The sequence below is a fragment of the Schistocerca piceifrons genome, chromosome 3 (assembly GCF_021461385.2).
Source record: "Schistocerca piceifrons isolate TAMUIC-IGC-003096 chromosome 3, iqSchPice1.1, whole genome shotgun sequence".
Lineage (NCBI taxonomy): Eukaryota > Metazoa > Arthropoda > Insecta > Orthoptera > Acrididae > Schistocerca > Schistocerca piceifrons.
The window spans coordinates 9,513,763-9,526,031 of NC_060140.1; positions in this window are offsets into that span (position 1 = coordinate 9,513,763).

Consider the following 12,269-nt stretch of genomic DNA (forward strand, 5'->3'; position numbering starts at 1 on the left):
ATGATTCCGATGCACTACTGCAGCTTTATCAATCCCTTGGACCTTCACATTGACGATGAAACTATGAAATTGCGTCGGGATTTAATACAAACTGCACAATGCCGACATAAGTACAAGAAGAGAAAATCTTCTCATTGTTTGTGGTTTGCTTTGAGCGTTTCCTGGGAGATTGGGTTTGGATTCCGATGCACTACTGCAGCTTTAATATATCCCTTGGTCTTTTACATTGACGATGAAACACAGATATTGCGTCGGGATTTAATACAAAAGGCACAATGCCGACTTAAGTACACGAAGAGTAAATCATCTCATTTTGTGTGGTTCGCTTTGAGCGTTTCCTGGGAGATCAGTATTGATATTCCGATGCACCACTGCTGATTTACTCTATCCCTTCGACCTTCACATTGACGATCAACACAGAAACTGCGTCGGGATGTAATACAAAAGGCACACTGCCGACCTAAGTATTAGAAGAGTCAATCTTCTCATTGTTCGTGGTTTGCTTTGAGCGTTTCCTGGGGGATCAATATAGATTCCGAAGCACTACTGCAGCTTTACTCTGTCCCTTGGACCTTCACATTGACAATGAAAGGCAGAAATTGCGCCAGGATTTAATAGAAAAGGCTCAATGCCGACTTATGTAAGAGAAGAGTAACTCTTCTCAATGTTTGTGGTTTCCTTTCAGCGTTTCCTGGGAGATAAGTATTGGATTCCGATGCCTACTGCAGCTTTACTCTATCCCTTGGACCTTCACATTGACTATGAAACACAGATATTGCGTCTGGATTTAATTCAAAAGGCACAATGCAGACTTAAGTACAAGAAGAGTCTATCTTCTTATTCTCTGTGGTTTGCTTTGAACATTTCCTAGGAGATCAGTATTAGATTCCGATGCACTACTGCAGCTTTACTCTATCTCTTGGACCTTCACATTGACGATGAAACACAGAAATTGCGTCCCAAAGTAATACAAAATGCACAATGCTGACTTAAAGAGAAGAAGAGAAAATCTTCTCATTGTTTGTGGTTTGCTTTGAGTGTTTCCTGGGAGATCAGAATTAGATTCCGATGCACTACTGCAGCGTTATCCCTCGGACCTTCAAATAGACTATGAAACACAGAAATTGCGTTGGGATTTAATACAACAGCGCAATGCTGACTTAAGTACAAGAAGAGGTAATCTTCTCATTGTTTCTGGTTTGCTTTGAGCGTTTTCTGGGATATCAGTATCAGATTCCGATTCTCTACTGCAGCTTTACTGTAACCCTTGGACCTTCACATTGACGAAAAAGCACAAAAGTGCGTCGGGATTTATTGCAAAAGGCTCAATGCCGCCTTAAATACAAGAAGAGTAAGACTTCTCATTGTTTGTGGTTTGGATTGAGCGTTTCCTGTGTGACATGTATTACATTCCGATGCAGTGCTGCAGCTTTACTCTATCTCTTGGCCTTCACATTGACGATGAGACGCAGAAATCGCGGCGGGATTTAGTACAAAAGGCACAATGCCGACTTAAGTACAAGAAGTGTAAATATTGTCATTGTTTGTGGTTTGCTTTGAGAGTATCCTGGAAGATCAGTATTAGATATCGGTGCACTACTGCAGCTTACTCTATAGCTTGGACCGTCAAATTGGCGATGAAACACAGAAATAGCGTTAGGATTTAATACCAAAGGCGCAATGTCGACTTAAGAACAAGAAGAGTAACACTTCTCATTGTTTCTAGTTTGCTTTGAGCGTTTCGTGGGAGATCAGTATTAGATTCCGATGCACGACTGCAGCTTTACTCAATCCCTTGGAGTTTCACATTGACGATGAACACAGAAACTGCGTCGGGATTTAATACAAAAGTCACAATGCCGACTTATATACAAGAAGATTAAATCTTCTCGTTGTTTGTGGTTTGCTTTGAGCGTTTCTTGTTTGATCAGTATTAGATTCCGATGCACCACTGCAGCTTTACTCTATCTCTTGGACCTTCACATTGACGATGAAACACAGAAATTGCGTCGGGATTTTATACAAAAGGCACAATGCCGACATAAGTACAAGAAAAGTAAATCTTCTCATTGTTTGTGGTTTACTTTGAGCGTTTCCTGGGAGATCAGGTTTGGATTCCGATGCACTACTGCAGCTTTACTCTATCCCTTGGACCTTCAGATTGACGATGAAACACAGAAATCGCTTCGGGATTTAGTACAAAAGGCACAATGCCGACTTAACTACAAGAAGTGTAAATATTCTCATTTTTTGTGGTTTGCTTTGAGCGTTTCCTGGGAGATCAATATCAGAATTCGGTGCACTACTGCAGCTTACTCCATAGCTTGGACCTTCAAATTGACGATGAAACACAGAAATAGCGTGAGGATTTAAAACAAAAGGCACAATGCCGACTTAAGTACAAGAAGAGTAAATATTCTCATTGTTTGTGATTTGCTTTAAGCGTTTCCTGGGAGATCAGTATTAGATTCCGATGCACTACTGCAGCTTTATCCCTTGGACCTTCATATTGGCAATGAAACACATAAATTGCGTCAGGATTTCATTCAAAAGTCACAATACCGACTTAAGTGCAAGAATAGAAAATGTTCTCATTGTTTGTGGTTTGCTTTGAGCGTTTCCTGGGAGATCAGTATTAGATTCCGACACACTCTTGCAGCTTCACTCTATCCCTTGGACCTTCACATTGCGATGAAGCACTGAAATTGCGTCGGGATTTAATACAAAATGCACAATGCCGACTTAAGTACAAGAAGAGTAATTCTTCCCATTGTTCTGGTTGCATTGAGCGTTTCCCGGGAGATCAGTATTAGATTCCGAGGCACTATTGCAGCTTTACTCTATCCCTTGAAACTTCACATTGACGATGAAACACAGAAATTACGTCGGGATTTAATACAAAAAGCACAATGCCGACTTAAGTACAAGAAGAGTAATGCTTCACATTGTTTCTGGTTTGCTTTGAGCGTTTCCTGGGACATCAGGTTTGGATTCCGATGCACTACTGCAGCTTTACTCTATCCCTTGGAACTTCACATTGACGATGAACAACAGAAATCGCGTCGTGATTTAATACAAAAGGCACAATGCCTTCTTAAATACAAGAAGGGTAAATCTTCTCATTGTTTGAGGTTTACTATGAGCGTTTCCTGGGAGATCAGTAACAGATTCCGATGCACTACTGGAGCTTTACTCTAACCCTTGACAATCACATTGACGATGAAACAGAGAAATTGCGTCGGGATTTAATACAAAAGGCACAAAGCCGACTTATGTACAAGAGGAGTGAATCTTCTCTTTGTTTGTGGTTTGCTTGGGGCGTTTCCTGGGAGATGAGTATATGATTCCGATGCACTACTGTAGGTTTACCAATCCCTTGGACCTTCACATTGACGATGAAACACTGAAATTGCGTCGGGATTTAATACAAAAGGCACAATGCCGACATAAGTACAAGAAGAGTAAATCTTCTCTTTGTTTGTGGTTTGCTTTGAGCGTTCCCTGGGAGATTGGGTTTGGATTCCGATGCACTACTGCAGCTTTACTCTATCCCTTGGACTTTCACATTGACGATGAAACACAGATATTGCGTCTGGATTTAATACAAAAGGCACAATGCCAACTTAAGTACAAGAAGAGTAAATCATCTCATTTTTTGTGGTTCGCTTTGAGCGTTTCCTGGGAGATCAGTATTGTTATTCCGATGCACCACTGCAGATTTACTCTATCCCTTCGACCTTCACATTGACGATGAACACAGAAACTGCGTCGGGTTGTAATACAAAAGGCACACTGCCGACCTAAGTATCTGAAGAGGCAATCTTCTCATTGTTTGTGGTTTGCTTTGAGCGTTTCCTGGGGGATCAATATAGATTCCGAAGCACTACTGCAGCTTTACTGTATCCCTTGGACCTTCACATTGACGATGAAAGACAGAAATTGCGCCGGGATTCAAGAGAAAAGGCTCAATGCCGACTTATGTAAGAGAAGAGTAACTCTTCTCAATGTTAGTGGTTTCCTTTGAGCGTTTCCTGGGAGATAAGTATTGGATTCCGATGCCTACTGCAGCTTTACTCTATCCCTTGGAACTTCACATTGACGATGAAACACAGATACTGCGTCTGGATTTGATACAAAAGGCACAATGCAGACTTATGTACAAGAAGAGTCTATCTTCTAATTCTTTGTGGTTCGCTTTGATCATTTCATAGGAGATCAGTACTAATACTGCATCGTTATCCCTTGGACCTTCAAATAAACTATGAAACACAGAACTTGCGTCGGGATTTAATACAAAAGCACAATGCTGACTTAAGTAATAGAAGAGGTAATCTTCTCATTGTTTCTGGTTTGCTTTGATCGTTTTCTGGGAGATCAGTATCAGATTCCGACTCTCTACTGCAGCTCTACTCTAACCCTTGGCCTTCACATTGAAGAAAAAGCACAGGAATGCGTCGGGATTTATTGCAAAAGGCACAATGCCGCCATAAATACAAGAAGAGTCAGTCTTCTCATTGTTTGTGGTTTGGATTGAGCGTTTCCTGTGTGACATGTATTAGATTCCGTTGCAGTACTGCAGCTTTACTCTATCTCTTGGCCTTCACATTGACGATGAAACGCAGAAATAGCGGCGGGATTTAGTACAAAAGGCACAATGCCGACTTAGGTACAAGAAGTGTAAATATTCTCATTGTTCGTGGTTTGCTTTGAGCGTATCCTGGAAGATCAGTATTAGATTTCGGTGCACTACTGCAGCTTACTCTATAGCTTGGACCATCAAATTGGCGATGAAACACAGAAATAGCGTTAGGTTTTAATACAAAATGCGCAATGCCGACTTAAGAACAAGAAGAGTAACTCTTCTCATTGTTTCTAGTTTGCTTTGAGCGTTTCATGGGAGATCAGTATTAGGTTCCGATGCACGACTGCAGCTTTACTCAATCCCTTGGACATTCACATTAACGATGAAACGAAGAAATTGCGTCGGGATTTAATACAAAAGGCACAATGCCGACTTAAGTACAAGAAGAGTAAATCTTCTTATAGTATGTGATTTGCTTTAACCGTTTCCTGGGAGATCAGTATTAGATTCCGATGCCCTACTGCAGCTTTATCCCTTGGACCTTCAACTGGGCGATGAAACACAGAAATTATGTCAGGATTTCATTCAAAAGTCACAATCCCGACTAGAGTGCAAGAAGAGTAAATCTTCTCATTGTTTGTGGTTTGCTTTGAGCGTTTCCTGGGATATCAGTATTAGATTCCGATGCACTACTACAGCTTTACTCTATCCCTTGGACCTTCACATAACGATGAAACACAGTTATAGCTTCGGGATATAATACAAAAGGCACAATGCCGACTTAAGTACACGAAGAGTAAATCATCTCATTTTTTGTGGTTCGCTTTTAGCGTTTTTTGGGAGATCAGTATTGATATTCCGATGCACCACAGCAGATTTACTCTATCCCATTGACCTTCACATTGACGATGAACACAGGAACTGCGTCGGGATGTAATACAAAAGGCACACTGCCGACCTAAGTATCACAAGAGTCAATCTTCTCAATGTTTGTGTTTTGCTTTGTGCTTTTCCTGGGAGATCAGTATTAGAGACCGATGCACTACTGCAGCTTTACTCTATCCCTTGGACCTTCACATTGACGATGAAACACAGAAATTGCGTCGGGATTTAATACAAAAGGCACAATTCCGACTTAAGTACAAGAGGAGTAAATTTTCCCATTGTTTCTGGATTGCTTTGAGCGTTTCCTGGGGGATCAGTATTAGACTCCGATGCTCTACTGCAGCATTACTCTATCCCTTGGACCTAAACATTGACGATGAGACACAGAATTTGAGTCGGGATTTAATACAAAAGGCACAATGCCGACGTAAGTACAAGAAGAGTAAATCTTCTCATAGTTTGTGGTTTGCTTTGAGCGTTTCCTGGGAGATCATTATTAGATTCCGATGCACTACTGCAGCGTTGTCCATTGGTCCTTCAAATTTACGATGAAACACAGAAATTGGGTCGGGATCTAATGCAAAAAGCACAATGCCCATCAAGTACAAGAAGAGTAAATCTTCTCATTGTTTGTGGTTTACTTTGAGCGTTTCCTGGGAGATCAGGTTTGGATTCCGATGCACTACTGCAGCTTTACTGTATCCCTTGGACCTTCACATTGACGATCAAACACAGAAATTGCGTCGGGATTTAATACAAAAGCACAATGCCGACTCAAGTACAAGAAGTGGTAATCTTCTCATTGATTCTGGTTTGCTTTGAGCGTTTTCTGGGAGATCAGTATCATATTCCGATTCTCTATTGCAGCTTTACTCTATTCCTTGGGCCTTCACATTGACGATGAAGCACAGTAATTGCGTCGGGATTTAATGCAAAAGGCACAATGCCGCCTTAAATACAAGAAGAGTAAGTCTTCTCATTGTTTTTGGTTTGGTATGTGCGTTTCCTGTGTGATATGTATTAGATTCCGGTGCAGTACTGCAGCTTTGCTCTATCCCTTGGCCTTCACATTGTCGATGAAACACAGAAATCACTTCGGGATTTAGTACAAAAGGCACAATGCCGACTTAAGTAAAAGAAGTGTAAATATTCTCATTTTTTGTGGTTTGCTTTGAGCGTTTCCTGGGAGATCAATATCAGAATTCGGTGCACTACTACAGCTTACTCTATAGCTTGGACCTTCAAATTGACGATGAAACACAGAAATAGCGCGAGGAATTAATACAAAAGGCGCAATGCCGACTTAAGAACAAGAAGAGTAAATCTTGTCATTGTTTATAGTTTGCTTTTAGCGTTTCCTGGGAGATCAGTAATAGATTCCGATGCACGACTGCAGCTTTACTCAGTCCCTAGGACCTTCTCATTAACGATGAAACACAGAAATTGGGTCGGGATTTAATACAAAAGGCACAATGCCGACGTAAGTACAAGAAGAGTAAATCTTCTCATTGTTTGTGGTTTGCTTTGAGCGTTTCCTGGGAGATCAGTATTAGATTGCGACACACTCTTGCAGCTTCACTCTATCCCTTGGACCGTCACATTGACGATGTAACTCAGAAATATCGTCCGGATTAATTCAAATGGCACAATGCCGACTTAAGTACGAGAAGAGTAATTCTTCCCACTGTTCTGGTTTTCTTTGAGCGTTTCCCGGGAGATCAGTATTAGATTCCGAGGCACTATTGCAGCTTTACTCTATCCCTTGAAACTTCACATTGACGATGAAACACAGAAATTGCGTCGGGATTTATAACAAAAGGCACAATGCCGACGTAAGTACAAGAAGAGTAAATCTTCTCATTGTTTGTGATTTGCTTTGAGCGTTTCCTGGCAGATCAGGTTTGGATTCCGATGCACTACCGCAGCTTTACTCTATCCCTTGGACCTTCACTTTGACGATGAAACACAGAAATTGCGTCGGGATTTAATACAAAAGACACAATGCCGACTTAACTACAAGAAGAGTAAATCTTCTCATTGTTTCTAGTTTGCTTTGAGCGTATCCTGGGAGATCAGTATTAGATTCCGATGCACTACTGCAGCTTTATCCCTTGGACCTTAAAATTGGCGATGAAACACAGAAATTGCGTCAGGTTTTCATTCAAAGGTCACAATGCCGTCTTAAGTACAAGAAGAGTAAATCTTCTCATTGTTTGTGGTTTGCTTTGAGCGTTTCCTGGGAGATCAGCATTAGATTAAGACGCACTACTGCAGCTTCACTCTATCCCTTGGTCCTTCACACTGACGATGAAACTCAGAAATTCCGTCGGGATATAATACAAAAGGCACAATGCTCTCTTAAGTACAAGAAGGGTAAATCTTCACATTGTTTGAGGTTTACTTTGAGCGTTTCCTGGGAGATCAGTAACAGATTCCGATGCACTACTGGAGCATTACTCTAACCCTTGACAATCACATTGACGATGAAACACAGAAATTGCGTCTGGATTTAATACAATAGGCACAAAGCCGTCCTGTGTACAAGAGGAGTAATCCTTCTCATTGATTGTGGTTTGCTTGGGGCGTTTCCTAGGAGATGAGTATGTGATTCCGGTGCACTAACGCAGTTTTACCAAGCCTTTGGACCTTCACATTGACGATGAAACACTGAAATTGCGTCGGGATTTAATACAAAAGGCACAATGCCGACATAAGTACAAGAAGAGTAAATCTTCTCATTGTTTGTGGATTGCTTTGATCGTTTCCGGGGAGATTGGGTTTGGATTCCGATGCACTACTGCAGCTTTACTCTATCCCTTGGACTTTCACTATGACGATGAAACACAGATATTGCGTCGGGATTTAATACAAAATGCACAATGCCGACTTAAGTACAAGAAGAGTCTATGTTCTAATTCTTTGTGGTTTGCTTTGATCATTTCCTAGGAGATCAGTATTAGATTCCGATGCACTACTGCAGCTTTACTCTATCTCTTGGACCTTCACATTGACGATGAAACACAGAAATTGCGTCCCGAAGTAATACAAAATGCAAAATGCTGACTTTAAGACAAGAAGAGTAAATCTTCTCATTGTTTGTGGTTTGCTTTGAGCGTTTCCTGGGAGATCAGTATTAGATTCCGATGCACTAGAGCAGCGTTATCCCTTGGACCTTCAAATAGAATATGAAACACAGAACTTGCGTCGGGATTTAATACAAAAGCACAATGCTGACTTAAGTACAAGAAGAGGTAATCTTCTCATTGTTTCTGGTTTGCTTTGAGCGTTTTCTGGGAGATCAGTATCAGATTCCGATTCTCTACTGCAGCTTTACTCTAACCCTTGGACCTTCACATTGACGAAAAAGCAAAAAAATGCATCGAGATTAATTGCAAAAGGCACAATGCCGCCTTAAATACAAGAAGAGTAAGTCTTCTCATTGTTTGTGGTTTGGATTGAGCGTTTCCTGTGTGACATGTATTAGATTCCGATGCAGTACTGCAGCTTTACTCTATCTCTTGGCCTTCACATTGACGATGAAACGCAGAAATCGTGGCGGGATTTAGTACAAAAGGCACAATGCCGACTTAAGTACAAGAAGTGTAAATATTCTCATTGTTTGTGGTTTGCTTTGAGCGTTTCCTGGAAGATCAGTATTAGATTTCGGTGCACTACTGCAGCTTACTCTATAGCTTGGACCTTCAAATTGGCGATGAAACACAGAAGTAGCGTTAGGATTTAATACAAAAGGCGCAATGCCGACTTAAGAACAAGAAGAGTAAATCTTCTCATTGTTTCTAGTTTGCTTTGAGCGTTTCCTGGGAGATCAGTAATAGATTCCGATGCACGGCTGCAGCTTTACTCAATCCCTTGGACCTTCACATTAACGATGAAACAAGGAAATTGCGTCGGGATTTAATACAAAAGGCACAATGCCGACTTAAGTACAAGAAGAGTAAATCTTCTCGTAGTATGTGATTTGCTTTAACCGTTTCCTGGGAGATCGGTATTAGATTCCGATGCACTACTGCAGCTTTATCCCTTGGACCTTCAACTGGGCGATGAAACACAGACATTATGTCAGGATTTCATTCAAAAGTCACAATGCCGACTTAAGTGCAAGAAGAGTAAATCTTCTCATTGTTTGTGGTTTGCTTTGAGCGTTTCCTGGGATATCAGTATTAGATTCCAATGCACTATTGCAGCTTTACTCCATCCCTTGGACCTTCACATAACGATGAAACACTGATATAGCGTCGGGATTTAATACAAAAGGCACAATGCCGACTTAAGTACAAGAAGAGTAAATCATCGCATTTTTTGTGGTTCGCTTTGAGCGTTTTTTGGGAGATCAGTATTGATATTCCGATGCACCACAGCAGATTTACTGTATCCCTTCGACCTTCACATTGACGATGAACACAGAAACTGCGTCGGGATGTAATACAAAAGGCACACTGCCGACCTAAGTATCAGAAGAGTCAATCTTCTCAATGTTTGTGTTTTGCTTTGTGCTTTTCCTGGGAGATCAGTATTAGATTCCGATGCACTACTGCAGCTTTACTCTATCCCTCGGACCTTCGCATTGACGATGAAACACAGAAATTGTGTCGGGATTTAATACAAAAGGCACAATGCCTACTTAAGTACATGAAGAGTAAATCTTCTCATTGTTCGTGGTTTGCTTTGAGCGCTTCCTGCGAGATAAACATTAGATTCAGAAGCACTACTGCAGCGTTACTCTATCCCTTGGACCTTCACATTGACGGTGAAACACAGAAATGGCGTCACGATTTAATACAAAAGGCACACCGTCAACTTAAGTTCAAGAAGAGTAAATCTTCTCATTGATTCTAGTTTGCTTTGAGCGTTTCCTGGGAGATCAGTAATAGATTCCGATGCACAGCTGCAGCTTTACTCAATCCCTTGGACCTTCACATTAACGATGAAACAAGGAAACTGCGTCGGGATTTAATACAAAAGGCACAATGCCGACTTAAGTACAAGAAGAGTAAATCTTCTCATAGTTTGTGATTTGCTTTAACCGTTTCCTGGGAGATCAGTATTAGATTCCGATGCACTACTGCAGCTTTATCCCTTGGACCTTCAACTGGGCGATGAAACACAGACATTATGTCAGGATTTCATTCAAAAGTCACAATGCCGACTTAAGTGCAAGAAGAGTAAATCTTCTCATTGTTTGTGGTTTGCTTTGAGCGTTTCCTGGGATATCAGTATTAGATTCCAATTCACTACTGCAGCTTTACTCCATCCCTTGGACCTTCACATAACGATGAAACACTGATATAGCGTCGGGATTTAATACAAAAGGCACAATGCCGACTTAAGTACAAGAAGAGTAAATCATCGCATTTTTTGTGATTGGCTTTGAGCGTTTTTTGGGAGATCAGTATTGATATTCCGATGCACCACAGCAGATTTACTGTATCCCTTCGACCTTCACATTGACGATGAACACAGAAACTGCGTCGGGATGTAATACAAAAGGCACACTGCCGACCTCAGTATCAGAAGAGTCAATCTTCTCAATGTTTTTGTTTTGCTTTGTGCTTTTCCTGGGAGATCAGTATTAGATTCCGATGCACTACTGCAGCTTTACTCTATCCCTCGGACCTTCGCATTGACGATGAAACAAAGAAATTGTGTCGGGATTTAATACAAAAGGCACAATGCCTACTTAAGTACATGAAGAGTAAATCTTCTCATTGTTCGTGGTTTGCTTTGAGCACTTCCTGCGAGATAAACATTAGATTCAGAAGCACTACTGCAGCGTTACTCTATCCCTTGGACCTTCACATTGATGGTGAAACACAGAAATGGCGTCACGATTTAATAAAAAGGCACACCGTCAACTTAAGTACAAGAAGAGTAAATCTTCTCATTGTTTGTGGTTAGCTTTGAGTGGTTCCTGGGGGATCAGAATTACATTCCGGTGCACTACTGCAGCTATACTCTATCACTTGGACATTCACATTGACGATGAAACACAGATATTGCATCGGGATTTAATACAAAAGGCACAATGCCGACTTAAAAACAAGAATAGTAAATCTTCTGATTGTTTGTGGTTTGGTTTGAGCGTTTCGTGGGAGATAAGTATTGGATTCCGATGCACTACTGCAGCTTTACTCTATCCCTTGGCCCTTCACATTGACGATGAAACAGAGAAATTGCGTAGGGATTTTATACAAAAGGCACAATGCCGACGTAAGTACAAGAAGAGTAAATCTTCTCATTGTTTGTGGTTTACTTTGAGCGTTTCCTGGGAGATCAGGTTTGGTTTCCGATGCACTAATGCAGCTTTACTCTATCCCTTGGACCTTCACATTGACGATGAAACACAGAATTTGCGTCGGGATTTAATCCAAAAGCACAATTCCGACTCAAGTACAAGAAGAGGTAATCTTCTCATTGATTCTGGTTTGCTTTCAGCGTATTCTGGGAGATCAGTATCAGATTCGAGTTCTCTACTGCAGCTTTACTCTATTCCTTGGACCTTCACATTGACGATGAAGCACAGAAATTGCGTCGGGATTTAATGCAAAAGGCATAATGCCGTCTTAAATACAAGAAGAGTAAGTCTTCTCATTGTTTGTGGTTTGGTTTGAGCGTTTCCTGTGTGACATGTATTAGATTCCGGTGCAGTACTGCAGCTTTGCTCTATCCCTTGGCGTTCACATTGTCGATGAAACACAGAAATCACTTCGGGATTTAGTACAAAAAGCACAATGCCGACTTAAGTACAAGAAGTGTAAATATTCTCATTTTTAGTGGTTTGCTT